The 5,267-nt window shown below is 43.5% G+C and overlaps 1 pseudogene; it reads left to right on the forward strand.

The window, feature by feature from the left end:
• Positions 1 to 1,228: 1,228 nt before the first annotated feature.
• Positions 1,229 to 2,754, forward strand: LOC116458403 (E3 ubiquitin-protein ligase RING2-like; annotated as a pseudogene).
• The last annotated feature ends 2,513 nt before the right edge of the window (positions 2,755 to 5,267 follow it).

The following is a 5,267-nucleotide window of genomic DNA, read 5'->3' on the forward strand; positions in this document are numbered from 1 at the left end:
TGTTTGTTTTTGTTTTTGTTTTTAGATGGAGTTTTGCTCTCGTCACCCAGGCTGGAGTGCAATGGTGCAATCTCAGCTCACTATAACCTCAGTCTCCGGGTTCGAGAGATTCTCCTGCCTCAGCCTCCCAAGTAGCTGGAATTATAGGCGCCTGCCACCAAGCCTGGCTAAATTTTTTTTTTTTTGAGACAAAGTCGTGCTCTGTCATCAGGCTGGATTGCAGTGGTGTGATCTCCACTCAACTGCAACCTCCACCTCCCTGGTTCAAGTGATTCTCCTGCCTCAGCCTCCCGTGTAGATGGGATTACATGCATCTGCCACCATGCCCAGCTAATTTTGTACTTTTAGTAGAGAGGGGGTTTCTCCATGTTGGTCAGGCTGGTCTCGAACTCCTGACCTCAGGTGATCCGCCCACCTCGGCCTCCCAAAGTGCTGGGATTACAGGCGTGAGCCACCGCACCCAGCTTCCACTACTTTCAATGTCAAAAAGCACAATTACTTTTGCACCGACTACACCTAGTATCTACTGTTTCTAACTTACATATATCTAAAAGTCTTGGTTCAGGTCTCAATGGTACAATTTATTCAATGACAATATGCAAAGGGTTTTGTGTTTCTGTAGTGCAGTGGTTCTCAAAGGACATTGTCAAAATCTCTAAGGAGATTAACCCAAGTTTGTGGGCTGTTTCTGGGATTTCCAAAATTTAACAGGCACTGGGGTACAGAAGAAAAAGCATGAAGGTTGAAGCTGATAGACAATGGATACAAACCCTAATTCATCTCTCAGCTAGTTTCAAAACGGAAGCCAAGTTAAATTGTCTAGGCTTTATTTTCTCATCTTTAAAATGGGGAGAGAAATATTAACTCAGAGGGTTGTGGGGAGACCTGAATTAGAGTATGCCCATGGAGCAACTGGTGAATGGAAGGTGCTCAAGTCCACAGGTGTGTTCTTACTCCCTCTAGTAACAAAACAGTGCAGTCGGCCTGCCACACTTGCAGTTTACATCCTAGATCCAACCAACTGCAGAAAAAAAACAAAAAGCAATAATACAACAATAAAAATTATACAATTTAAAAAACACAGTATAACAACCATTTAAATAGCACTTACATTGTATTAAGGTATTATAAATAACCTAGAGATTTAGAGTATTTGGAAGGATGTGCGTAGGTTACATACAAATTTGACACCATAGTATATGCACCAGAGTATACCAGGGACTTGAACATGCACGGATACACGCAGATTTTGGTATCCGTGGGGAGAGACGGGGGTGTCCTGGAACCCTGGAGGCTTGTGTTAAAATGCTCTTTGCGGGTCGCCATATTGTACGGTGGCGCCAGCTGCCGCGGCAGCTGATTACCCGAGTCTCGCTCTTTTTTTTTTTTTTTTTTTTTTTTTTTTGTTTTGAGACGGAGTTTTGCTCTGTCGCCCAGGCTGGAGTGCAGTGGCGCGATCTCGGCTCACTGCAAGCTCCGCCTCCCGGGTTCACGCCATTCTCCTGCCTCAGCCTCCCGAGTAGCTGGGATTACAGGCGCCCGCCACAGCGCCCGGCTAATTTTTTGTATTTTTAGTAGAGACGGGGTTTCACCGTGTTAGCCAGGATGATCTCGATCTCCTGACCTCGTGATCCACCCGCCTCGGCCTCCCAAAGTGCTGGGATTACAGGCGTGAGCCACCGCGCCCGGCCGGGAGTCTCGCTCTTGCCACGGCCAGCGAGCCCCTGGCTGGGGCGGAAGCCTCAACGTCTCAGGCTGTGCAGACAAAAGGAACTCAACCATTAAGCAAAACATGGGAACTCAGTTTATATGAGTTACAATGAACACCTCAGTGACTCTCTTACGGAAGGCAATAACACATGGCTTAGAAATTGTGGTTTCACCTCGAAGTCTGCACAGTGATTTAATGTGCCCAATTTGTTTGGATATGTTGAAGAACACCATGACTACAAAGGAGTCTTTACATCGTTTCCGTGCAGACTGCATCATCGTAGCCTTTAGAAGTGGCAACAAAGAATGTCCTACCTATCGGAAAAAAACTAGTTTCCAAAAGATCACCAAGGCCAGACCCAAACTTTGATGCATTCATCAGCAAAATTTATCCAAGTCGTGATGAGTATGAAGCTCATCAAGAGAGAGTATTAGCCAGGATCAGCAAGCACAATAATCAGCAAGCACTCAGTCATAGCATTAAGGAAGGACTGAAGATAACTGCAGCGAGGCAAGAAACAATAGACTGAAAATGGTAGTGGAGCAGGAGATAATGGTGACAATTCACACTGTAGTCATGCCTCCACATATAGCAATCATGAAGCAGGCCCTAGTAACAAATGAACTAAAACTGATGATTCTGGGCTTGAGCTTGATAATAACAATGCAGCAATGGAAATTGATCCAGTAATGGATGGCGCTAGTGAAATCGAATTAATATTCAGGCCTCATCCCACACTTATGGAAAAAGATGACAGTGCACAGACAAGATACATAAAGACTTCCGGTAACACCACTGTTGATCACTTATCCAAGTATCTGGCTGTGAGGTTAGCTTTAGAAGCACTTCGAAGCAAAGGTGAATCAAACCAGATGAACCTTGGTACAGCCAGTGAGAAGCAGTATACCACTTATACAGCAACAGCCAGTGGCCAGTTCACTGTATTAAATGGCTCTTTTTCTTTGGAATTGGTCAGTGAGAAATACTGGAAAGTGAACAAGCCCATGGAACTTTACTACGCACATACAAGGGAGCACAAATGAGCTTTTAAAAACCAATTCAGAGACTGAACTTCTTTATAGCCCATTTCTTTAATATTAAAGATGTACCAGCCAGGCGCGGTGGCTCACGCCTGTAATCCCAGCACTTTGGGAGGCCGAGGCGGGCGGATCACAAGGTCAAGAGATCGAGACCACGGTGAAACCCCGTCTCTACTAAAAATACAAAAAATTAGCCAGGCACATTGGCAGGTGCCTGTATTCCCAGCTACTCGGGAGGCTGAGGCAGGAGAATGGCGTGAACACAGGAGGTGGAGCTTGCAGTGAGCTGAGATCGTGCCACTGCACTCCAGCCTGGGTGACAGAGTGAGACTCCGTCTCAAAAAAAATAAAAATAAAAATAAAGATGTACTGGCATTACTTTTATGGAGAGATCTTGGATATGTTGTTCAGTTTTCTTTCTGAGCCAGACTCGTTTACGCTATTCAAACCTTTTCCCCTTAAGATTTCCTTTCTGGAAGGGACTGCAATTATTCAGTACTTTTTTCTTTCCTTTAAAAAAAAATACCTGAAGTTTCTTGTGTTTTTTTTTTCCCCCACAAAGTGTGGTTTTGCTTGGAGCACCCTTTGACCCAGGAATTTTTCATAGTTTCTGTATTCTTAAAGATTCAGTTGGCTGTCCTTTTCCCGCTCCCCTCAAAAGATTCTCAGTCATACAGAATGTTAAATATTATGTATTCTGACTTTTTTCCCCCGGGGTCTTGTATATTCATAGTTTTCTATAAAAACTGTAGTACCTTTATGAAGACCCAAGGCTCAAATTTACTGTCCTTAAAAACAGTTCTCATAGGATTATTCTTTTCATGGTATTTCTTCCATAATATCTCATTTTAAAAAGAAGTTCTTTATGAACTTAGTGTCCATTGTCATGCGATTTTTTTTTTTCCATTTTTTTCCCCATAATTTTGGAATTTCTGGTCCTGGAAAGAATCAAACAAAATCTTAAGTTCCATGAGAACTTGGTTCATGAACAGATTTTGCTGAAGAAAGAAAAATTAAATTGGTAGTGAAATATAGTCTTCAAGTATTAAAAAAAAAATGCTCTTTGCTGAGGGAAAGCACTGGATTAGTTTGTTAGGGCGCATCTAATTTTTTTTTTTTTTTGAGACGGAGTCTGGCTCTGTCACCCAGGCTGGAGTGCGGTGGCGCGATCTCGGCTCACTGCAAGCTCCGCCTCCCGGGTTCACGCCATTCTCCTGCCTCAGCCTCTCCGAGTAGCTGGGACTACAGGCGCCCGCCGCCACGCCCGGCTAATTTTTTTGTATTTTTAGTAGAGACGGGGTTTCACCGTGGTCTCGATCTCCTGACCTCGTGATCCGCCCGCCTCGGCCTCCCAAAGTGCTGGGATTACAAGCGTGAGCCACCGCGCCCGGCCTCTAATTTTTTAATGTGACCATTAGATGGCAGCATTCAGGCGGGATTTCCTGTGTCAGACCAAACAGGCTTCTCCCCTCTCCCCACTTCTACCCAAAACACAAAAATAAGCTATCCTTCGGAGTGCCTCAGTTGCAACAGCAATTGAGGGACACTGTTTGGGAACGCGATTGCCAAGGGCAAAACTAAAAGAATTCTACTAGGTAGAGGAGGGGAATAATAATAAGAGTTGATAGTATTTACATGCACTAGGCATTCACTGTTCTAAGCACTTTTATATATGGTAAAATAAAGTGTAGGTAAATAAATTAACAAAACTCCAGTCCACAAACCCCCGTCTGATATAGAGGGGAGCTATAAAGTTTTTTTTTTGCTGTTACAGACAGTTCTCACTCTCACAAGTGCTGCAGTGCAGTGACATGTGCTTGTAGCTCATTGCAGCCTCCAAATTTTGGGCTCAAGCAATCCTCTTTATCATAATAAAATACATAATATATATTTTATATTGTTAAATATAAGATTTATATTATATATAAATATGACAAATACAATGTAATATTAATATAACATTTAATATAATTAAAATATAATATTTATATAATTATAATATAATGTAATAATAAGGCTGGGCGCAGTGGCTCATGCCTGTAATCCCAGCACTTTGGGAGGCCAAGGCCAACGTGGTGAAACCCCATCTCTACTAAAAATAGAAAAAATAGCTGGGTGTGGTGGCAGGCGCCTGTAATCCCAGCTACTCCGGAGGTTGAGGCAAGAGAATCAGTTGAACCCGGGAGGTGGAGGTTGCAGTGAGGTGAGATTGCGCCACAGCACTCCAGCCTGGGCGACAGAGCAAGACTCCATTTCAATAATAATAATAAAAATAAAATAAAATAAAAATAGCCATCATGGTGCCAGGCATCTACAGTCCCAGCTACTCAGGAGGCTGGGCAACCACCTTTGAGAAAAGGCTATCTAGTCACAAATGCTTTTTTTCTTTTTTAAATAGAGACAGGGTTTTGCCATGTTGCCCAGACTTGTCTTAAACTCCTGGGCTCAACCTATCTGCTTGCTATGGCCTCCCCAAAGTGTTGGGATTACAGGCTTGAGCCACTGGGCCCGGCTTA

The sequence above is a fragment of the Hylobates moloch genome, unplaced genomic scaffold (genome assembly GCF_009828535.3).
Source record: "Hylobates moloch isolate HMO894 unplaced genomic scaffold, HMol_V3 SCAFFOLD_19, whole genome shotgun sequence".
Lineage (NCBI taxonomy): Eukaryota > Metazoa > Chordata > Mammalia > Primates > Hylobatidae > Hylobates > Hylobates moloch.